The 25,809-nt window shown below is 43.4% G+C and overlaps 1 pseudogene; it reads right to left on the bottom strand.

Annotated features, from left to right (window-relative positions):
• Positions 1–13,727: 13,727 nt before the first annotated feature.
• LOC147970508 (uncharacterized) lies at positions 13,728–15,093 on the bottom strand (annotated as a pseudogene).
• Between the last annotated feature and the right edge of the window lie 10,716 nt (positions 15,094–25,809).

The following is a 25,809-nucleotide window of genomic DNA, read 5'->3' as shown; positions in this document are numbered from 1 at the left end:
ATTTGATAAAGGGATCACATCATTAGGAGAATGATGTGATGGAAAAGACGCATCTGTTAGCTTACCATGTTGATCGTTCAGTTTTATTGCTATTGCTTTCATGTATGTCAAATACATATTCCTTTGACTATGAGATCATGCAACTCCTGGATACTGGAGGAATGCCTTGTGTGCTATCAAACGTCACAACGTAAATGGGTGATTATAAAGATACTCTACAAGTATCTCTGAAGGTGTCTTGTTGGGTTGGCGTGAATCGAGATTAGGATTTGTCACTCCGAGTATCGGAGAGGTATCTTTGGGCCCTCTCGGTAATGCACATCATAAGAAGCCTTGCAAGCAATGTGACTAATGAGTTAGTTACAGGATGATGTATTACAGAATGAGTAAAGAGACTTGCCAGTAAGGAGATTGAACTAGGTATGAAGATATCGACGATCGAATCTCGGGCAAGTAACATACTGATGACAAAGGGAATTACATATGTTTTCATAAGGTTTGACCGATAAAGATCTTCGTAGAATATGTAGGAGCCAAAATGGGCATCCAGGTTCCGCTATTGGTTATTGACTAAAGAGGTGTCTCGGTCATGTCTACATAGTTCTCGAACTCGTAGTGTCCGCACGCTTAATGTTCGTTGATGATATAGTACTATATGAGTTATGTATGTTGGTGACCGAATATTGTTCGGAGTCCCAGATGTGATCACAGACATGACGAGGAGCTCTAGAATGGTCCGGAGGTAAAGATTGATATATAGGATGATATGGTTCAGCCAAGGGGTGAAGCCCACAGGGCTTTAGGTCGGTGCAAAAGGATTTTTGCAGAGGCTAGGGGTACAAACGCCGGAGACCCTCGTGTTTGGCCCTGGGCCAGATGCCGAGGCCCATGGCGTCTGTGCCAGATGCGAAGGACCATGGCGTCTGGTCCTGGAAGTCCGAGAAGGACTCTTTCTTGCAGGGAAAACTGACTTTCAGGAGGCTTTTACTCCAAGTTTCGACCCAGGACTCAACATATAAATAGAGGGGCAGGGCTAGCAAATGGAGCACACTAAGAATCACCAAGCCATGTGCCGGCAACCCCCTCCCCTCTAGTTTATCCTCCGTAATAGTTTCCGTAGTGCTTGGTGAAGCCCTGCGGAGATTGTTCTTCACCAACACCGTCACCACGCCGTCGTGCTGCCGGAACTCACCTACTACTTCGCCCATCTTGCTGGATCAAGAAGGCGAGGACGTCATCGAGCTGAACATGTTCTGAACGCGGAGGTGTCGTATGTTCAGTTCTTGATCGGGACAGATCGTGAAGGTGTACGACTACATCAACCGCGTTGATAAATGCTTCCGCTTTGCGATCTTCAAGGGTATGAAGATGCTCTCCCCCTCTCGTTGCTATGCATCTCCTAGATAGATGTTGCGTAAGCGTAGGATTTTTTTTTGAAATTGCATGCTATGTTCCCCAACACGTAGTGCCCCTTAGTTGGTTCTTATAAGAGAAGATGGAGACTCGAAATAAAAATTGCATAAAGTAAATAGAAAGGCCCTTCACAGAGGGAAGTAGGGATTTGTAGAGGTGCCAGAGCTCAAAGCAAAAAATATAGAGATAAAACATTTTGGGTGGCATGTTTTCATGTCAACGAAAACGATCGAGTAGTTCCCAATACTTTCCATGCTAGATATATGATAGGCGGTTCCCAAACAAAAAAATTTAAGTTGATTCCTTTTTCCACAATACTTTCACATTCCACAGCTAACCGTATCCACGGGTGCCGTCCATACCAACACTTTCCAAGGAATTTATTATTTGACAACATAAAGTAAATTCTTTTTCATTTCAGGACTGGGCATCCCTAATACCTTCGCCATACTCTCGTGCAATGACAAGTGAATAAACACTCATCTTGAGAATAACACATCTAGCATGGAAAAATATCAGCCACCCCCTACCGTTTCATGACCGGTACGAGCGCACAAAAAGGAATTTATTTTGAAAATTAGAGATGGCACATACAAATTTGCTTAGAATGACACGAAAATACCATATATAGGTAGGTATGATGGACTCATAAGGCAAAACTGGGTTTAAAGATTTTGGATGCACAAGTAGTAATCCCACTTAGTACAAGGGAAGGCTAGCAAATAGATTGAGAAGCATCCAACCAAGAAACGAAAAATGACATAAGCGAGCATTAAGCATAACTAGCACCGAATAATGCACCATAAGTAGGATCTAATTTCATTTCATAACAATTGACTTTCGTGCTTGCATAGTGAATCACAAACCTTAACACCAGTATTCTTACTAAAGCATAATTACTCACCGACATGACTCACATATCACTATCATCATATCGCAAAACTATTACAAAGAATCAAATTTATTTTTTCCAATGATCTTCATGAAAGTTTTTATTATATCACTCTTGAATATCTATCACTTTGGGACTAGTTTCATATGTTTCTTTTGATAAGCTCAAACAAATTTAAGTGAAGAACATGAGCATAAATTTTTTTCTTGTCTCAAAATAATATAAGTGAAGCATGAGAGAATTTCTTCAAAAATCTATTAACTCTAAAATAAGTCTAAGTGAAGTATGAGAGCATTTCTTCAAAATATATTAAAGCACACTATGCTCAAAAATATATAAGTGAAGCATTGTAGCAAAAGACAAACTACTCCAAAAAGATATAAGTGGAGATCAAGCGAGTAGTTAAGTAAATAGGTAGCTATGTGAGGACTCTCTCTTATTTAAAAAACTTTTGGATCTATGTATTTTATTAAAATAAAAATCAAAACAAAACAAAATTCCATTCCAATAATAGCAGAACTCATGTGAAGAAGCAAAAACTTACGCTCAATCGATACTAACCGATAATTGTTGAAGAAGAACGATGGGATGCCTACCAGGGCATCCCCAAGATTAGATGCTTGAGACTTATTGTAATATTAACTTGGGATGCCTTGGGCATCCCCAAGCTTGATCTCTTGTGTCTTCTTCATTATTCTCATAACACGGTTACTCTAATTCTTAAAAACTTCATCCACACAGAACTCAACAAGAACTTGTAAGATACGTTAGTATAAACCAATGCTACACATTATCATTCTCTACTGTAGAAAATCACTAAAATTATAATTTATAATTGCATACTAAATGCCTCTGCATATTTAATAGTCCTATACTCAAATAGAATCATTAAACAAGCAAACATATGCAAACAATTCAACCAAGACAGCAATCTGCCAAAACAGTATAGTCTGTAAAGAATGCAGGAACATTCATACTTCTGTAATTCCAAAAATTCAAAAAACTTACCACACTGTAGAAAATTTATCATAGCTTATTGTGCAAAAAGTTTCAAAATTTTATCGCATTCTGACTTTTCTAGAGAATTTTGGCAACAGCGATAAACTTTCTGTTTTCAAACAGCAACATGTAGACTTGCAAAATAAACATAGTAAAGGCTATCATTGCCACTTCTATTGAAATAAAAGATGAAAAAAATTACTCTTAATAACAGCAAGAAAATACTAACAAAATAAAATGATGCTCCAAGCAAAACTCATATCATGTGATGAATGAAAATATAGCCCCAAGTAAGATTACCGATAATGTTGGAAACGAAAGAGGGGATGCCTCCCGGAGCATCCCCAAGCTTAGTTGCTTGGATCTTCCTTGAATATTAACTTGGGTTGCCTTGGGAATACCCAAGCTTAGGGTATTGTCACTCTTTATTCTCCTCATATCGATATCTTACCCCAAACTTGAAAACTTCAATCATAGAAAACTTAACGGAACTTCGTGAGACAAGTTAGTATGATAAAGAAAATCATTCACTTTGGTACTGTCAAAGACAATATTCATAATTGTTCTCACACAATTCCTACTGTACCTTATCATTTCCACAATTTATATTGAACAATATAAGCCATAGAAACTAGGAAACAAGCAAACTATGCATTGAAAACAGAATCTGTCAAAAACAGAACAGATTGTAATGATCTGGATAACAACCATACTTTTGCTACTCAAAAAATTCTGAAAGCTTAGGAAAACCTGGGAAATTTGTACATCGATCTTTTGCAAAAGGAATCAGGATTTTATCACGCTTCTGTAAAAAGTGAAAATTATTTTAGTGGGTGCAAAAGTTTCTGTTTTTCAGCAACATCAAATCAACTATCAGCATAGACCATCCCAAAGGTCTTACTTGGCACTTTTTTGAAACAAAAGCTATAAAACATGATTACTATAGTAGCTTAATCATGTGAACACACGAAAACAGTAGGGGTAAATGTTGGATTGTATCCCAACAAGCGCTTTTCTTTAGTGCCTTTTAGCTAGGCATGATGATTTCAATGATGCTCACAAAAAATATGAGAATTGAAACATGAAGAGAGCATCATGAAGCATATGACTAGCACATTTCATTCTAACCCCATTCCTATGCATAGGGATTTTGTGATGAAACAAATTAAGGGAGCAAAAATCAACTAGCATAGGAAGGCAAAACAAGTGCAACTTCAAAACTTTCAACATAAAGAGAGGGAACTTGTTATTACAATCCTAGAAGCATATGTTCCTCTCTCATAATAATTTTCAGTAGCATCATGAATGAATTCAACAATATATCTATCACATAAACCATTCTTTTCATGATACATAAGAATAGAAATTTTATTACTCTCCACATAAGCAAATTTATTCTCATGAATAGTAGGGGCACCAAACTCAACAAAATAACTATCATGTGATTGAAAATTAAAATCATGATGGCAAGTTTCATGGTTATCATTATTCTTTATAGCGTACATGTCATACCATAATCATCATATATAGGAACTTTGTTGTCATAATCAATTGAAACCTCCTCCAAAATAGTGGATTCATCACTAAATAAAGTCATGACCTCTCCAAATCCACTTTCATAATTATAATCATCATAAATAGGAGGCATGCTTTCATCATAATAAATTCTCTCATCAAAACTTGGGGGACTAAAAATATCATCTTCATCAAACATAGAATCCCCAAGCTTATGGCTTTGCATATAGTTAGCATCATGGGTATTCAAAGAGTTCATAGTAACAACATTGCAATCATGCTCATCGTTCAAAGATTTTTTTGTCAAACATTTTATAGAATTCTTATTCTATCAATTGAGCACAATTTTCCTCTCCATCATTTTCAAGAAAGACATGATAAAGATGAATAATATGATACCACTTCAATTCCATTTTTTTGTAGTTTTCTTTTTTAAACCAAACTAGTGATAAAACAAGAAACTAAAAGATTCAATTGCAAGATCTAAAGATCGGCAACGGCGCCAGAAAAGAGCTTGATGTCTACTATGCAACTTTATTCTTGTAGACTCGTGTTGGGCCTCCAAGCATAGAGTTTTGTTGGACAGTAGCAATTTTCCATCAAGTGGATGACCTAAGGTTTATCAATCTGTGGGAGGTGTAGGATGAAGATGGTCTCTCTCAAACAAACCTGCAACCAAATAATAAAAAGTCTCTTATGTCCCCCAACACACCAAATACAATGGTAAATTGTATAGGTGCACCAGTTCAGCGAAGAGATGGTGAAAAAGGTGTAATATGGATAGTAGATATTGATTTTTGTAATAGGAAAAAAATAGCAAGGTAGAAAGTAATAAAAGTGAGCACAAATGGTATTGCAATGCTTGAAAACAAGGCCTAGGGTCCGTACTTTCGCTAGTGCAATCTCTCAACAATGCTAATATAATTGGATCGCATAACCATCCCTCAACGTGCAATGAAGAATCACACCAAAGTTCTTATCTAGTGGAGAACACAAGAAGAAATTTTTTGTAGCTATTCTTTCCGATCGATCTATCAAGAGTTCGTACTAAAATAACACTAAGTTATTCTTTCCGATCGATCTATCAAGGGTTTTTACTAAAATAACACCAAAGCAAAATCAGATTCATAATACTCAATCCAACACAAAGAACCTCAAAGAGTGCCCCAAGATTTATACCCGAGAAACAAAACACAAGAACATGCATCAACCCCTATGCATAGATTACCCCAATGTCACCTCGGGAATCCGTGAGTTGAGTGCCAAAACACATATCAGGTGAATCAATATGATACCCCATTATCACCACGGGTATTCATAGCAATACATGCATCAAGTGCTCTCAAATCCATAAAAGTATTAAATCCAATAAAACGAAATCTCAAAGGGAAAACTCAATTCACAACAAGATAGAGAGGGGAAAACACCAAGATCCGACTATATTAAGAAAGCCCACGATACATCAAGATCGTGACATCTCAAGAACACGAGAGAGATAGAGATTAAACACATAACTTCTGGTACAAACCTTCAGCCTTAAAGGTGGACTACTCTATCCTCATCATGGTGGCCGTCGGGATGATGAAGATGGCCACAATTGATGATTTCCCCCTCCGGCAGGGTGCCGAAACGAGGTCTAGATTGGTTTTGCATGGCTACAGAGGCTTGCGGCGGCGGAACTTCCGATATAGGGTTACCCTGAGGTTTTCTTTGAATATTTGGCAATTTATAGGGCAAAGAGGCGGTGCGGGAGGCCATTGAGGTGGGCACAACCCACGACGACACGCCTGGGCCCCCAGGCACGCCCAGGTGGGTTGTGCCCCCCTCAGGGCACCCCTCTTGTATTTCTTTGGCCCACTGGATGTCTTCTGGTCCAAACAAAATCTCCAAAAAGTTTCGCTGCGTTTGGACTCCGTTTGCTATTGATTTTCTGTGATGTAAAAAACAAGCAAAAAATAGCAACTGGCACTTGGCACTATGTCAATAGGTTAGTTCCAAAAAAATGATATAAAGTTGCTATAAAATGATTGTAAAACATCCAAGAATGATAATATTACAGCATGGAACAATCAAAAATTATAGATACATTGTAGACGTATCACAACCCTCTATGCTTTCCAGAAATTCTACATCATTTCCAATCAACAATATGCCATCCACGTATGCTTATCAGAAATGCTATGGTGCTCCCAGTCACTTTCTTGTAAATACAAGTTTCTTGCAAACTTTGTATAAACCCAAACTCTTTGATCACATCATAAAACCGAAGATTCCAACTCCGAGATGCTTGCACCAGTCTATAAATTGATCGCTGGAGCTTGCACACTTTGTCAGCATTCTCTGGATCGACAAAACCTTTCGGTTGCATTATATACAACTCTTACTTAAGTAAATCATTAAGGAATGATGTTTTGACATCCATCTGCCAGATTTCATAATTGAAAACGCAGCAACTTCTAACATAATTCTAACAGGCTTGAGCATCGCTATGAGTGAGAAAGTCTCATCATAGTCAACTCCTTCTTGTCAAAAACTTCATGTCAAAAACTTCTTGTCAAAAACAGTCGAGCTTCATAAATGGTGACATTACCATCAGCGTCTGTCTTCTTCTTAAAGATCCATTTATTCTCAATGGCTTGCCGATCATCGAGCAAGTCCACCAAAGTCCATACTTTGTTCTTGTACATGGAGCCTATCTCGGATTTCATGGCTCCTAGCAATTTGTTGGAATCTAGGCCCACCATCACTTTTTCATAGTTCGTAGGTTCACCGTTGTCTAACAACATGACCTCCAAGACAGGGTTATCGTATCACTCAAGAGTTGTACGTACCCTTGTCGACCCATGAGGTTCGATAGTAACTTGATCCGAAGCTTCATGATCATAATCATTAGCTTCCTCTTCAACCGACGTAGGCACCACAGAAACATCTTTCTGTGCTGCACTACTCTCTGGTTGAAGTAAAGGTTCATCAACCTCGTCAAGTTCTATCTTCCTCCCACTCAATTCTTTTGAGAGAACCCCCATCTCTAGAAAGGATCTATTCTGAGATAGAAGGTGTACCCAACGGTTTCCTTAGGGTATCGTATGAAGATGCACATCTCCATTTTGGGTTCGAGCTTATCAAGCTAAAGCCTTTTCACATAAGTGTAGAAGCCCCAAACCTTAAGAAACGACAGCTTAGGTTTCTTGCCAAACCATAATTCATACGGTGTTATCTCAATGGATTTAGATGGTGCCCTATTTAAAGTGAATGTAGTTGCCTCTAATGCATAACCCCAAAATGATAGCGGTAGATCGGCAAGAGACCCCATATCTAATAAGGTACGATTACGATGGTCAGACACACCATTACGCTATGGTGTTCCAGGTGGTGTCAACTGTGAAACAATTCCACATTGTTTTAAGTGATTGCCAAACTCATAACTCAGATATTCTCCAGTTCGATCGGATTGTAGGACTTTAATCTTCTTGTTATGATGATTCTCAACTTCACCCTAAAATTGCTTGAACTTTTCAAATGTTCTAGACTTATGTTTCATTAAGTAAACATAGCATATCTATACTCAAATCATCGATGAAGGTGAGAAAGTAACGATATCCACCATGCGCGACAACGCTCATCAGACCGCAGACATCACCATGTATGAGTTACAACAAGTCATTTGCCCGTTCCATTGTTTCGGAAAACGGGGTTTTAGTCATCTTGCCCATGAGGCATGGTTCACGTGTGTCAAGTGATTCAAAATCGAGTCACTCCAAAACCCATCAGCATGGAGTTCCTTCATGCGCTTTACACCATTATGACCTAAGCGGCAGTGCCACAAGAAAGTGGTACTATTATTATCAACTCTACATCTTTTGGCATCAATAGTATGAACATGTGTATCACTACGATCGAGATTCAATAATCCATTCGCATTGGGTGCATGACCATAGAAGATATTATTCATGTAAACAGAATAACCATTATTCTTTGACTTAAATGAATAACTGTATTGCAATAAACACGTTCTGATCATGTTCATGCTCAATGAAAACACCAAATAACATTTATCTAGGTTCAACACTAATCTCGAAGGTAGAGGGAGCGTGCGATGATGATCACATCAACCTTGGAAACACTTCAAACACACATCGTCACCTCACCCTTAGCTAGTTTCCATTTATTCTACAGCTTTTGTTTTGAGTTACCAATATTAGCAACTGAACCGGTATCTAATACCCAGGTGCTACTAGGAGTACTAGTAAGGTACATATCAATAACATGTATATCAAATATACTTTTGTTGAAGTTGCCAGCCTTATTATCTATTGGGGTTGTTCCGCTACCCATGACCGTTCCCCTTACAATAGAAGCACTTAGTCTCGGGTTTGGGCTCAACCTTGGGTTTCTTCACTGGAGCGGCAATTGGCTTGCCATTCATGAAGTTTCCCTTCTTGCCCTTGACCTTCTTGAAACTAGTGGTCTTTTTAACCATCAACACTTGATGCTCCTTCTTGATTTCTAGCTTTGCGGCCTTAAGCACCGCGAACAGCTCTAGGATCATCTCCATCCCTTGCATGTTATAGTTCATCGCAAAGTTCTAGTAGCTTGGTGATAGTGACTGGAGAACTCTGTCAATCATTATCATATCTGGAAGATTAACTCTCACTTGATTCAAGCGATTTAGCACCCAGACATTCCAAGCACATGCTCACTGGCTGAGCTATTCTCCTCCATCTTGTAGGCAAAGAACTTGTCAGAGGTCTCATACCTCTCAACTCGGACATGCATGAGCCTGAAATACCAATTTCATCTCTTGGAACATCTCATATGTTCAATGGCGTTCAAAACGACTTTGGAGACGCGATTCTAAGCCGTAAAGCATGGTGCACTAAACTATCAAGTAGTCATCACAATGTGTCTGCCAGATGTTCACAACATCCACAGACGATGGTCGAGGGGTTGGCACACCGAGCGGTGCATCAAGGACATAAGCTTTCTGTGTAGTAGTGAGGACAATCCTTAGACTACGTCCCTAGTCTGCATAATTGCTTACAATATCTTTCAACTTAGTCTTTCTCTAGGAACATATTAAAACAGGTAGCTATAGCACGAGCTATTGATCTGCAACATAATTTCCAAAGACAACTTAGGCTATTATTCATGATAATGAGTTCAATTAATCATATTACCTAAGAACTCCCACTCAAATCAACATCCCTCCAGTTGTCCGGGTGTAACACAATCCAAATTCACCAACCCAAGTTCGATCATCACGTCAGATGAGGTGGTTTCAATGGTGAACATCTCCATGTTGATCATATCTAGTATATGACTCGTGTTCGACCTTTTGGTCTCTTATGTTCCGAGACCCACTACAAAAAAATACACTTCCGTGATGATACGTGTTTGTTGTTAGGAATAAGCAACTTGTATTCCCATGAGGCCATAGGCCGATATATATATATATATATACATGTACAGGTGTGGAACATATGCAGGAAACCCCTCATACAACGGGATAAATACAAAAGGGGTACATGACTTATATTATAACTCTAACACCCCCCCTCAAACTCATGGTGGATGAACAACACTGAGTTTGGAGAGATAAAGGCCATGTTGTGCTCTAGTCTGAGCCTTCGTCAGGAAATCCGCCAACTGTAACTCGGAAGGCACATACTGAAGAGCAATAACCTGATCCTGCACAGCAGCGCGCACATAGAAAGCATCAACACCAATATGCTTGGTGAGCTCATGCTTCACAGGATCGCGTGCAATGCTGATAGCACCTGTACTGTCAGATAAAAGCAGAGTCGGTGTAGTGACAGAAACACCAAAATCCTGAAGTAACCACCGTAACCAAGTCACCTCTGCCGTCAAAAGAGCCATTGCTCGCAACTCAGCCTCGGCACTCGAACGGGAAACTGCAAGCTGTTTCTTCGTCTTCCAGGCAATGAGAGAACCACCAAGAAAAACACAGTAAGCAGAAAGTGAACGGCGATCGGAAGGATCACTAGCCCACGTAGCATCGGAATAGGCCTGGAGCTGTAAAGAACTGGAGTGAGGAAAGAATAGACGGTGAGAGATCGTGCCTCGAAGATATCGAAGAACACGAAGGAGATGACTATAGTGAACCTAGGTGGGGGCAGAGACAAACTGACTCAGAATATGAACCGGATAAGAGATGTCCGGACGAGTGACAGCTAGATAGACAAGACTGCCAACAAGATGACGATAACGCGCCGGGTCAGGGAGAGGATCACCATCAGTAGCATGGAGGTGAACATTGAGCTCCATAGGAGTCTCAACAACGCGCTCGTCAGTAAGAGCAGCACGAGCAAGAAGATCCTGGATATACTTTTCCTGGGATATAAAAAAGCCATCAGAGGTAGAAGAGACTTCAATCCCAAGAAAGTAGCGAAGGGGTCCAAGATCAGACATAAGAAACTGCTCACTAAGACGGGCCTTTACAAAGGCAATATACTCGGGGTCATCCCCCGTGATGATCATGTCATCAACATAAAGAAGAAGAAGAGTCCGACCACGAGGAGAAAGGTGAATAAACAATGCTGGATCATGAGCACTTGCTAAAAAACCAGCAGCAGTGATCACAGAGGCAAAGCGCTCAAACCAGGCGCGGGGGGCTTGCTTAAGGCCATAGAGAGAGCGACGAAGACGACATACCATGCCATCAGGAACAGAATACCCAGGCGGTGGCTGCATGTACACCTCCTCACACAGCTCACCATTAAGAAAGGCATTCTTAACATCAAGCTGAGATATAGACCAGTGGCGTGCAGAGGCAACGACAAGAAGTGTACGAACAGTGGTCATATGAGCCACAGGAGCAAAAGTCTCATCATAATCACGACCATGCTCCTGCTGAAAACCACGAGCCACAAGACGAGCTTTGTGACGCTCAAGAGAACCATCAGAGCGAGTCTTAACCTTGTAGACCCACTTACAAGTGATCAGACGGACTCCGGGAGGAAGAGAAACAAGATCCCAGGTACCAGTGCGTTCAAGAGCAGCAATCTCCTCTGCCATCGCAAACTGCCATTCAGGATGAACAACAGCCTGACGGTAAGAAGTCGGCTCAAGAACAGCAGCACCAGCGGTGGGAAATCCAAAGCGATCAACAGGCGGACGAGGACGAGAACGCAAGCCATAAGTAGGCTGAGAGGAAGATGACGACCCATCCACAGAGGCATCGACTGGTCGTGGACGACGAGTGTAATGATGAGGAAGAGATGGAATAATAGAAGGAGGAATCGGCAAGGTAGAATCAGGGGGTGGCGACGAAGAAGTCACCGAAGATGAAGGTGTAGAATCCGGTGACAGACTGGGAGAGGAGATCGGGGAGGAAGTCACCGGAGATGAAGGTGGAGAACCCGGTGACATGCTAGGCGAGGAGACCGGGGAGGATGGTGGCGGCAAATCAACTAGATGTGGAGAAGGAGAGGAAGTGGAACAGAGAGGTACAGTGTCGGTGGGGGTGATAGGTGAGTCAGGAAAAGTGAGGAAAGAGATATCCTGCACTGAAAAAGTCGAAGAAGATGGGCGTGGGTAGAAGGGACGAGACTCTCCAAAAGTCACATCTCGAGAGATACGCATCCGACGACCAATAGGATCCCAACAACGATAGCCCTTATGCTCATCACTGTAGCCTAAGAAGACACACTCAACAGACTGAGCGGTCAGTTTGGTGCATTCGCGGGGGGCAAGAAGAACATAGCAAACACAACCAAACAAGCGAAGCATCGAATAATCGGGAGAACGATCAAAAAGTCGCTCGAAAGGAACACCACCCTGTAGAGCAGCGGAAGGCTGTATATTGATAAGATAGGTGGATGTGGAGACGGCCTCAGCCCAAAAATGAGGCGGGAGAGAGGCAGCAATCATCAATGCACGAGCCGTCTCAAGAAGATGTCGATGCTTTCGCTCAGCCACACCATTCTGAGCATGAGCACCAGGACAAGAGAATTGAGAGAGAGTCCCGTGCTCAGCAAGAACACCACGCAACATCTTAGAGATATACTCGCCAGCAGAGTCAGCACGAAAAACACGAATGGGTGAAGAGAACTGAGTATGAACCATGGCAGCAAAACGCTTATAAATAGACAACACCTCAGAACGAGAAGTCATGAAATAAAGCCATGTGTAATGAGAGAAATCATCTATGAAAATAATATAGTATTTATGACCACCTTTCGAAGCGAAAGGGGCCAGACCCCGTACATCAGAATGGACTAAATCGAAAGGATGCTTAGACACTGACTCACTATGTGAATATGGTAACTGAATCTGCTTGCCAAGACGACAACCCTGACACTCTAAAGAGACATCTCCTGAGAAAGACCCCAGAAGGCCTCGACGAACTAAAGAAGACAACCGAGAACCACACAGATGACCAAGTCGATGATGCCACTGCTGGAAGGAACCAGTGACGGAGGCAACAGAAGCGGAAGAACCGGCGATGGTGGTGGCAGCAGAAGGAACATGAAGCCAGTCCAACTCCCCAAGACCCTGAGAATCACGGCGGCGAGGGCCAGCCCCAAACAGAGTGTGCGTGTGACGGTCCTGGACAGAACAAGAGTCAACATCGAGGATGACGCGACAACCAGAATCCGTAAGTTGACCAGCAGAAAACAAATTCATGGTAAGTCGAGGAACATGAGCAACATCAGGAACAGAATAAGAAGGAGTAGTAAGATTGCCTCTACTAGCAACAGAAAGTGGAGTACCATCAGCAGTGAAGACATGAATAGGAGAATCCAGTGATCAAAGAGAGGACAAAGTAGAGGAATGAGAAGACATATGAAAAGAAGCTCCAGAGTCCAGAACCCATGGGGATGTACCTGACTGTGTAGAGGCTGATTGCCCAGTGCGGGAAGCATTAGTCACAGAACCGGAAGTACCCGTCGAGGAAGAACCTGAAGCCGCGAGCAGACGCTTAAGTCTCAGAATATCCTGCTCAGTCAAAGCAATGGCTGAAGCTGTCGAGGTAGATGACGAAGTCCCTGAAGATGATGATCGAGCCTTGCGCAGGTGTTTCTTCTTTGTGTAGCACTGAGACTCAAGATGACCATCATTGTTGCAGTAGGCGCAATGTGGACGGGGGCGACCTGAGGCTCCAGAAGGAGTGGGCAAGAGCGGCGGAGCACTCGAGCGAGAAGTGGTCGATGGAGCAAGTGGCGTAGGAGCACGAGTAGCAAGCACAGAGGGAACCTCCAGCAAACCAGCACCACGTAAGCGAGTCTCCTCAGCACGAATCTCAGAAAGCGCCTCCATGAGAGAAATACGGCCACGAGCAAACAACTGAGCACGCCGGGGCTCAAACTCCTTACGGAGCCGAGACAAGAACTCATAGACGCGATGAAACTCCAAATTGGCCTGGACAGCCTGGCAACAGGGGCAGGTATGACACCCAGCACTACGGAGAGAATCAAGCTGGCGCCAGATAGCAGAACTCTGTGCATAGAAGTCATCAACAGTAGAGTCACCCTGCTGAAGAGCATGCTCCTGACGGATCACAGAGAGGTATAAGGCATCACCAGAGGGCTGATAGCGCTCACGAAGACGGGTCCACATCTCAAAGACAGTAGGAAGACCCAGAAATTCAGAAGCAAACTGAGGCAGAACACTAGCAGTGAGAACAGCTGCAGCACGAGCATCATCATCAAGCCACTGGGTGTAAACAGACAGAGCACCATGATACGTCTGAAGAGCCTCCTCATAAGCCAAACCTCTCATCATAAGCACGATCAGCAGCCTCATCAGCAAGCTTAGCCGCATCCTTGGCGGCCTGATTAGCATCCGTAGGAAGAACCGATGGAGTTGGCGGAGTAGGGGCCACCGGAGGAACTGGACGTGGCGGACAGGAGACCTCGCCAGAAAGAACACCCCAAAGACGGATGCCACGCATGTGAATGCGCATGAAGCCAGTAAACTCGGTGTAGTTAGTACCATCAAAGATCACCGGACAGCGAGGGACAGCAACATAGCCCGATGCAGCAGACATTTTTTTTAGAACTGACTAGACTTGGCGAAGTGCGCGGGGCTGGCGAGCGGGGCTTGGTGAATGACGGCTGTAGCGCGCGGGGCTAGCGATGCTGTGCACGCGAAGTGCAAAGCTAGCTAGACCAAACCTGATGGATTCTCAAGCAACAAACACGTAGACGTAGATGACGTATACGTGAATTTACTTGGCCGGCTGCTGGATCGGACGGGGCTAGCGGCGGCTGTGGCGTGCGATGGATAGAACGGAGTAGCTTGGGCGGGAGGGCGCTGGCAATTGGTGGAAACAGGCGACCGGATCGGGCGGGCGGCCGTCCACTGGAGATAACGCCGGCGACTGGATCAGAACCAGGGAAATCACAGCGGTAGAATCCAGCGAGGGGAACGGCTGGCGGCTTGATCCGGATCAGGGAGCACGGTGTGGACGCGATCAGTAGGAGAGGGAATCGCACGGGCGGGAGCGAAGGCAGCGGCCCAGCCTGGCGATCCACACGGCGGCGACGAAGAACAGAGCGACGGCCACAGAGGACGGTGGCGTCGCGAGGCGGATCAATCAGCACGAGTTGCGGCATGCAAAAAATTGACCTAGCTCTGATACCATGTTAGGAATAAGCAACTTGTATTCCCATGAGGCCATAGGCCGATATATATATACATGTACAGGTGTGGAACATATGCAGGAAACCCCTCATACAACGGGATAAATACAAAAGGGGTACATGACTTATATTATAACTCTAACATTTGTCACAGTAGGTCACTTTTTTTGTCATGCATGTACATCCATGATTATTTTATGAAAGAATCAAGATAGTCATACTTGTGTTGTCGTAGAAGTGTTCCGTGTCAATACCAAAATTATCATCACGGAAGTGTCCACTTCCATGACGATAAATGGCGCGTCATGGAAGTGCTTTCGTCAAGGGTAACCGACATGTGGCATCCACCGTAACGGGGCGCCGTTAAGCTATCGGGTTCCCGTTTGGATCCGATAACCCGTTAACAGCCCGCACTAATGGGGATTTTCCACGTGTGAAATCATCATTGGCTGGAGGAAACACTTGTCGGCTCTCCGTTGGGACAGATGTCATCCACTCATTGGACCAAAGGTGCCTATGATACGTCGACACATGGCATGGCTCAACAGAAACCCATTCCTGTGAAAAGGTCGGCCCATTTGACCTGGTCAAAAGGTAGCGGGTCGGCCCACGAAAAGCCTGTTAATGGCATGTTCACATATAGCCCATTTACAGCCCGCTAACTTAGGGCCCGCTACGGCCTATCCGAATTAGGCCCAGTAGCATCATCTGGGCTGTCCAATATGATTCTAGCCCGCTGTAACTTCTGGCCCAGGTATGGCCCGTGACGTCTTTCGGCCCATATGAGGCGCTTTGTAACTCTTGGCCCATTAACGGGCTGTGGTGAAACTGGCCCGTAATGAATGGTGTATAGCTTTATACCCATTAACGACCCATTATTCCATTGGGCCGTTTCCAACCTGTGTTATCTTTCGGCCTTCCCACGGCCCAGTTATTCTTGGGCTCATTTCCAACATTCGCTTACTTACGGCCCGTTACTGGCCTTTTCTGCTTGTGGGCCTAATTCAGCCTGTGGTTACAGTCGACCCGTTTGTGGCCCGTTAATCCATTGGGCCATTTTCGTAGCATCATCAAATATGGCTGATTAACAATGGCCCATTATGGTCGGCCCATGAACGGACGACTCCAACTCTAGCGTGTTTACGACCCATAATGCGGTCCGTTATTGGCCCATGTTTGGCCAATCGATCATACGGCCCGTAGAAGGCCCATTGATGCTACGCCCCGTAGAAGGCCCATTGTTTCTACGACCCGTAGAAGGCCCATTGTTTCTATGGCCCGTAGGAGGCCCAGGGTCACTACAGTAAATATGTAGCCCATGGTTATTGTGGCCTAGTTTTAAAAAATAGGTTATTGTGGCCACTAGCAAAACGCAGAAAAAGAACTGCACTGACTACAAGAAAACAAATAAATAAGACAACAAGGAAATAAATAAGCAAGCAACTTACGCTAGGCTATCATGGCTATTACACATATTACATCCACTGGGCATCAAATTCGCCACCAGTGCAAATATAGGGAACAAAGCAACATATCACATACACTGGTTGTCAAAGTTGGCGACCAGTGCAAATAAACGCTGTAGCAAAACAAGTCCAGAACTGAAACCACTTCAAAAGAGCTCAAGAAACAATATCCCGGGTACCCATAATGCTGGCAAGATGCTTAGCAAGCTTATTAACTTTCTCTTGTTTGGCGCTTAAATCCTCCAGCGATTGATGTTGCACCAGAAAGTAAGCATCTGAATTCTGCAGGGACTTCCTCAGTCCTTCGGCTTCCTGTCGTAGAACATCTGATCGATGTCTTTTAACTTGAATTTGAGACTCAAGAAGCTGAACTGATTGAAGCAACGAGTTCGAATAGCTAGTGCCAGCAGTAGTGGACAGTAACTCAAACACTACATCAAGACAGGACTTTGGGGTTGTCTTAGTGTCTTCAATATAGTTTTTATCAGCTTTCTGGGAGACCAATAGGGATGTCTCACTATCTTGAACCTTATGTGCATTACTTCCTTTACCATTGCATAACGGGGTACTCTTCTCCAATATTTTATCCGCATTCCTAAAGAGAAACAAATAGACACATCACAGGTTTACCATGTTGTATATGAAACTCATTTTGGTAAATCAGTTTAGTAGTAAGGTGGACAGGATAACAACATGAAACAAACATATATCCATGTAGTATGGTCATTGTATGGTCTATATCATTCTAGTTTATGTTGCCAAATCAAGATAGAGACAGTTCAAACCATATCTATTTAAGAAAAAGCAGCATAAACAGAATATAAGTGTGGCAAACTACACAGCAATAACAACACTTGTAATGTGCATGGCATGAGAACATAACTGTTTATTCAATTGAAACTGAAATTAACATAGAGCAAGTTACAATAGAAAACACGTTAAAGAAACATGTTTAAAACACACCTGTTGCGCCATTGGAGTTTCAGTTGCATCCTTCAAATTTGAAATTAGTTGGTATGAGTAAATACAGTGATGCAAGAGCAAAGGAGTATGAACCTGTGACGCCCCAAGACCGGAGCTTCAGATGTCTTCTAGGGTTTCCGGGTTTTCGTCGTGTGAGTTGTTGGTTTATTGCATTCATCTTTGCATCTTATGCATTGCATCTTGTCATCATGCCATCATATTATTAATTTTTGCAACTCAACTAAATAAATCGTATGGATCTTCAATCCGTTTAAATTGAGGGAAATGCACATGGTGACTTCTCTTTAAAACATATTCTAAGTCTCCTACTATTTTTAGGGAGATATTATAAAATATTTCATTAACTTTGGCATCACCATAACCCACTTGCAATTTTAACTCCATGCCTCTTATGCTTCAAGTTGCACCTCCAATCTTTGCCAACAATTCTTTTCCCATTTATCGAGCCTCCTCCTAAATTCTCAATATTTTTGGACCTACCGAATACACACTTCTTATTCAAACTCATTTGGACTTAAATTCAAACGAGTTTGAATCCAATCTTCACGCACATGCTCACTTCTATTTTCTTGGATCAAGCTCATTTTTGCGAGTCCGGAAAATTATCCGCGTGTCCCACTTCTTTTCCTAACTCATTTTTTCTATTCTTTCTTTCTTATCTTTGTTTTCTTTTTTTCTTTTCTTTAGAGTGAGAGGGAAAGAGAGCCCAACCCAGGCTTGCAGCCTTGCTCTTCTCATGCCCAGCTGGCGCCCTCCCCACTGGGCCGGCCTTTTTGGCCCATCTATTCCCCGGTTAACCCTAGTCCAACGGACCCTCTCCCTCGATCCCCTCCTCCTTGTCCCGCTTGCGCCACCAGGAGAGCCGAGCGCTCGATCCCAACCTTCCCTCGCTCGCACCGGATCTCTACCTCGATGCCCCACCTCCTTCTCCCACAAGCGACGCCAACCTCCCTCTTCCTCTCGCTCCTCCCTCCTCTCGCTTCCTCCCTCCCTCTCAGCGCGACCAGGAGGGGGATCCCGATCCCCATGGCCACGCACCCTCGCCGCCGCACGTCCCATGCCTTCGTCGCTGCCGAGCTCCATCAGGAAGGCCACCCACGCACGACCCGGCGCCTTGCTGCCCTTCCACGCGTCCGGGACAGCCTCCTCGCCCTCGCTGCCTGGCCGCAGGCCACGCAGCCTGATGCCGGCGACCAGCGCCGCCATGGCCATCCTCTCACCCCTCCGCCTCAGCGCCTCCTCCTGCCCGCGCCTCCCACTACTACATGGTCATCCTAGACTCCTCAGGAAGCCGCGCCGCCCACCTCTGGCCATGTCTCCGATAGGATCCCGGCAGCCCCACGCCGGAGCCGCCGTTCCTGCGCTGCCGTCGCACCATCTTGCCTCCTCACACGCCCGTGGTCCTCCAGAAGTCTACGCTGCCTCGCCCGCCCATCAGGAACGCCATGTCTGGCCCCTCCGCGACCTTGACATGAACCAAGCTCCTTCCTTCCCGAGATCTCCTGACCTGTCAAGTTCTGTACATGAAACTACATCTCCGAGGACTACCGTTACCATTTTTTTTTGTGTACTAACACTTCGGTTCGTCAAGGGCACCAAGTTCGACTACGGGGATTCACCAAGTACCATTCGGACGCACCAAGTTCGACTACATGGACCGCCAAGTTCCTCCACTGATGACTCGAACGGCTACAAAACATGAACCACTACCGTCGACTCGCAAAGAACCCGTGGACGTCAAGTTCTGTGTCGTTGATCCCGAACCTCTATGAAAACGTGTACGACTACTTCTGTGGCCAAAGACCCGTGTACAACTACCATCGCCGAAGGCCATCGAGTGAACGTCTACCCACATCGTGTATTTGACCAAGTTCGATGACGACCTCCGAAGAACTCGGATTCGCCAGGTTCTACTATCGTCGCCCCCGGAAACCTTGGATTCGTCAAGTACCTCTCCGAAAACGAATGTGAACGACTACTTCCACTACGAACTCGTTCCGCCCGAAACACATGCTTCGAAGGTATAACCCCAAGACGACCGCCTGTGGACCGAATGCTTGCGATGTCGAGATGCTCGTGTTGCACCGTGCCCGAGTTGTCACTTGCTCGGTCCTCCTCTTCTGCCGCTAATCCGTGGGAACCCGGTTACCGGGATCACCCCACCATCTTTTGCATGCTTTCGCACACTTCTCCTTTGCATCGGTATCTCAACCGAGTTACCGGAACCGGAACGTTGCCGTGGCACCATTTTCGTTATCGTTGCCGTGGCACCCCTTTTACTTTCCACCACAATGACAAATACTTCATAATGCTCTTGTCAAACTTTTAATAAAAATTGCATAAACTTGCACATGTCATCCGCATCATGTTGACAACTTCAAGAATGTTTAAAATTGTTGTTGGTATTAATTTGCTAAAGGCATATGGGGATTTATCGGATTTGTTGTTTGCTATATCCGGCCCATTTAAATTGTTTAGATAGATAATCCCTTTATGTTTCACCTCTTGACATGCTTAACAACATTTAATATTGTTGGGTACATAGACGAGATCGAACTAAATAACTTGAATGTGGTGTTCCGTCAATATGCAATGGAGTTGCATATTGAGCTCCACTTAATTTGTAGGATTGTTTGTGCACTTTGCCATGCCATGCTTCATTAAACAGGACATGCATCATATTTGCTTGTGCATCATGTCATGCTTATGTGATGATTGTTTACTTTGTTTTTTGCTTCTTTCCGGTGTTGCTTCTTCGGGTTAGTTTCGATAACGTTGCGTTGTGAGGATTCTTTCGACTACGTCCGTTTGTCTTCTTCATGGACTCGTTCTTCTTCCTTGCGGGATCTCAGGCAAGATGACCATACCCTCGCAATCACTTCTATCTTTGCTTGCTAGTTGCTCGCTCTATTGGTATGCCTATGCTGCGATACCTGCCACTTGCTTATCATGCCTCCCATATTGCTAAGACAAGCCTCTAACCCACCTTGTCCTAGCAAACCGTTGTTTGGCTATGTTACCACTTTGCTCAGCCCCTCTTATAGCGTTGCTAGTTGCAGGTAAAGATTGGAGTTGTTCCGTGTTCTGGAACATGATTATTTTTGGGATATCACAACATCTCTTATTTAATTAATGCATCTATATACTTGGTAAAGGGTGGAAGGCTCGGCCTTATGCCTGATGTTTTGTTCCACTCTTGCCGCCCTAGTTTTCGTCATATCGGTATTATATTCCCAGATTTTGCGTTCCTTACACGGTTGGGTATTATGGGAACCCCATGACAGTTCGCTTTGAATAAAACTCCTCCAGCAAGGCCCAACCTTGGTTTTACCATTCGCCACCTAGCCTTTTTCCCTTGGGAGTTGCGCATCCCGAGGGTCATCTTTATTTTAACCCCCCGGGCCAGTGCTTGTCTAAGTGTTGGTCCAAACTGAGCGATGTCCGGTGGCTACCAGGGGCAACTCTGGGCTGGCCTACCCGACGTCTTGCTCATCTGGTGTGCCCTGAGAACAAGATATGTGCAGCTCCTATCGGGATTTGTCGGCACATCTGGGTGGTCTTGTTGGACTTGTTTTACCATTGTCAAGGATGTCTTGTAACCGGGATGCCGAGTCTGATCAGATTGTCTTGGGAGAAGGAATATCCTTCGTTGACCATGAGAGCTTGTGATGGGCTAAGTTGGGACACCCCTGTAGGGATTTGAACTTTCGAAATCTGTGCTTGCGGTTATGGGCAGATGGGAATTTGTTAATGTCCGGTTGTAGAAAACCTGAAACTCAACTTAATTAAAATGCATCAACCGCGTGTGTAGCCGTGACGGTCTCTTCTCGGCGGAGTCCAGGAAGTGAACACGGTGTTCGAGTTATGTTTGACGTAGGTTATTCTAGGATCACTTCTTGATCATAGCTTCTCGACCGTGCTTTGCCTTTTCTTCTCGCTCTCATTTGCGTATGTTAGCCACCATATATGCTAGTCGCTTGCTTCAGCTACACCTCATACCTTTTACCCCTTCCTTTAAGCTTAAATAGTCTTGATCGTGAGGGTGTGAGATTGCTGAGTCCCCGTGACTCACAGATACTTCCAAAACCAGCTTGCAGGTGCCATTGAACCGTGCAGACGACGCAACCAAGCTCAAGGAGGATCTCAATGAAGATCTTGTCGTTTGTGTTGTTTCGTTCTAGTTGATTAGTAGTGGACCCTAGTTGGGGTCGATCGGGGATCTGTGTAGCATTTGGGGTAGTCTTCTTTTATTTTGGTTCCGTAGTCGGACCCTAAGTGTATCAGGATGAATGTAATGCTTTATTCATGTATTGTGTGAAGTGGCGATTGTAAGCCAACTATGTATCCCTTTCCCCTTTATTTATTTACATGGGTTGTTGTGAAGATTACCTCACTTGCGACATTGCTTTCAATGCGGTTATGCCTCTAAGTCGTGCTTCGACACGTGGGAGATATAGCCGCATCGAGGGCGTTATAAGTTGGTAATCAGATCCTTCCCCGACCTTAGGAGCCCCATGCTTGATCGAATCGTTGGCGTTGTTGAGTCTAGAAAAAATGTTTTGAGTCATTTAGGATTATATATATCGGAGAGTTAGGAATTCTTTTTACTCCTCAGTCCCTTCATCACTCTGGTGAGGCATTCTGACGTATAGTTTTGACTCTTCTCTTCTCAAATTTCACTAAAAAAATTTAGGATCACGCGGGTATCTTGGAATTGTTTTGATGGTTTTGTGATGAGAACATTGTTCTTGGTGCCTCCTGACATTTAGGGGTTGTGGCAGTGTCCCGGGGAGTTGAGCTCCAAGGTGTTGTCGTCACAATTTTATCATTGCAATTCTGGAATACCTGAGTTTCGCCGACATCGAAAATCTCTTTTATGCAGTTGTTGGTGAGATAACCTCGACACCACCTGTACTGGGGCGGGAGTTCAGAAGTATTGCCATAACTCATATAACGGATGCTTTTCGAAGGTTGAGGTAAACGATTTCCGAAGGTTTCTTGGTTATGTGTTGAAGGATGGATACAGCTGGATGTAGGATTTGTTAGTTTTGGGTGAGATATTATACTTCCCCTGTATCCCCAACACCTGATTGCATAACCGGAAAGTTTCGGGAGTTTATAAGTGGGATTTCAAGTAGCTCTTAGGATATCTTTCCGACATATGTATGATATGAAATTGGGGTTCGACGTCTAGTGGTCCGCCTATCCACGGTTGGTTTTACAGTGGTCTCGTTGTGTCTTAAAGAGTCCTTGGCTATACCGACTCGGGGACGCTTCGTATGTCATGTGCACTGCCTTGTACATGATGGTGATGTACGATCGAGCCCATGTAGGCCCCACCACGAAAACTTTGGACGAAATCTCTATCATATGTTTGTTCCGGCTTATTCTGCAAGCCAATCCTTTGTTTTGTTTTTTCAGTTGTGGTATTCGAGTTGCTTCAATGTCAAGTGTTGATTCCATACCTTTCCTAAATGGTGTTCTCATAATCCTATGTGAATACAATCCTTCTTGATCTTCGAGTTTTCCATCTCAATTTCTTCTGAACCGGTGTGTCTCTCTTCAAGTGGATCCGACCATTTCAACATCAGCAAGATCAACTCCAAGTCTTCTCAATGTTGTTTGTTTCATCCATCACAAGTTGCCTTTGTTTTTCCCACCCTCCCACCCTTGTTTTTTCAAGGACTCGGATTTCTTTATCGAGTATCCATCTTTTTGATGTGAAGTCTCTCCATTCTTTTCCGTCAATATTCTAATCTGACGATTCTCATGAAGATTCTAACGGAGCTTCAAGTTCATCATTCCTCATTCTTTTTCTTCTCCGGTGGATTAAATTCAAGCTTTGTCGTTCATATTTTTCCTCGTTTCAATGCCTTCTCATACCGGTGCACCTCATAATAATTCACGTCTCGCTATTCTTTTGTTCTGGAGTGCTGAAGATATCTTAGAAGATTTGTGTCTCCATTATCAATCCGTCCAAGATATTTTGAGGTTGTTATCTCATTCAAGTCATTTATTCAACCGGTGCAATCTCTCTTTGAAATTGTCCAACGGTGTAACTTTTGAGTGGGCCCTAACCCACAGGTCTTTTCACAGGGTCTTACCTGACTCTTCTTATTTTACCGGAGCTATTCTCTAATCTTTCAAAGTTTGACGTCAGAATGATTTATCATCAGTCAAATGCCTTTTCTCCAAGATCTTTCAAATTCTTTCATCATTGGCTCAACCTTTTCTATTTTTCATTCCCGTGTGCCCAATAATTCATGGTGTTTCTCGTCGTCATTCTTGGATTGTGAAGACCGAAGATGAGTTCCTCTCTCTCCGTTCTCTTGAAGATTCATGGTGCTAGCCTTATGACATCCTCTCATAATTGTTTTGATTGTGAGGATTCTTTTCACCCACCCGAAACATTTAATGAGTTGTTTCCATTTCTTTCCTACGAAGGCCATCTTTTCAAATATTATTCATTCCAGCTTTCACCTCACATTCTCCAAATGTTACCGGTGCATCATTCAAATATTCTCTAATCAGTTCATGATCTCTTCGTTCTCTTATATCTAAACTCTCTCATATATCTTCATTCAATTGCTAATTCTTACCGGTGATTCACCCCTACTTCGATCATTTTCAATTCTTACGGTGGTTCGTTCAAGAGTTCTCTTCCTTGGTTACCATATCAATTTATTCGTTCTTCCAAATCCTAACGGTAGTTCATGGAAGACATTCTCAAGTTTATGTTATCTTAATCCTTTTTTCGAGAATAAGTAGTGTGCCAAATCCATTGTTTGTCATCAATTTAATTGATGAAGGATACGCATAATGTAATTCTTATTCTTGTTTCATCCATATGTTAACCCTTTCTTCCGGAGTTTGTTCACGATGATTAAATTCTTGGTTTCAAGTGCTCATCTTTCTTTTACGGAGTTCAAAGCTCTCGCTACTATATGATCACAGAGATTCATCTAAATCATCGCAAGGCTTCACTTTGTGTTTTCAACGTCTCTTTCATTCTGTTCGGTCATTCCTTTTGTTACCGGAGTTCTTCATGAAGGTTCTACATGATGGTTCATCAAGGATTTAATTCCTTCTCGAAGTGTTCATCAAGATTCTTTTTAGAGGATCTCAATCATTCTTCATTTTGCAATCCGGAGTGCAATTCTTTCTTCCGTATCATTGGAGGTGGTATTATGTCATTCTTGATAATTTGAGTTCTTGTTTCATGATTCACATGTTGTTAAGAATGAGGTATTTTAAATCCATCAACCTCTTCATTGGAGTTATCTTGGGTTATATTTCACCTAAAACTTTCCCTAAGGATTATTGCTAATTATGGTGCTTATAAATGATCCAAGTTCGTCATTTATCCTCCCGGTGAAATAGTTTCTCGTCTCCTTGTGGATACCAATCCAATCTATCGTTTCTGTCAGTGGCAGAATTTCAACTTAGTTTTGAGATGTTCTCCAGAAGCCCACTACAATCTTATTTTTTCGTTGTTGACTTTCTAACAACTCCGTTCGACCCTTCTCCTAAGGATGCCTTCTCAAGCTCTTTTGTGGCAGAAGCTGGCATTTTCTTCTCCATTCTTTTCTTTCAATTATGTCTTCTATTCCTTTCTTCCGGAGGTATTGTGATGTTGTTCTTTTCAACCCATCTTCTTGTTTTGCCAGGATCGTGATCTCTTCATGCTTTTCCAGTTAACCAGAGTGTTGTGCCCTTTGCTCAAGTTCTTTTTGCCTTATCAAGTCTTGCTTCTCTTTTCAACCGGAGTGTTGTCCGAATTTGTTCTTCCTTGTTCCTCTTTCCTAACAGAGCGCTTTCAACTTTGTTCATCTCCGTTGTTTTCTTCTTTTCAATTTGTTCAACCTCACAAGGTTTATTGGTTTCACTCGTTTGGCAAAGAAGCAACTTAGTTTTACCTTTTCTCTTCCTCTACCGC

This window comes from Triticum urartu, chromosome 5A (assembly GCF_056163025.1).
Source record: "Triticum urartu cultivar PI428250 chromosome 5A, HENAU_Tu73, whole genome shotgun sequence".
Classification (NCBI taxonomy): domain Eukaryota; kingdom Viridiplantae; phylum Streptophyta; class Magnoliopsida; order Poales; family Poaceae; genus Triticum; species Triticum urartu.
The sequence above is the reverse complement of the archived record's forward strand: the minus strand, read 5'-3'. Positions and strand labels throughout refer to the sequence as shown.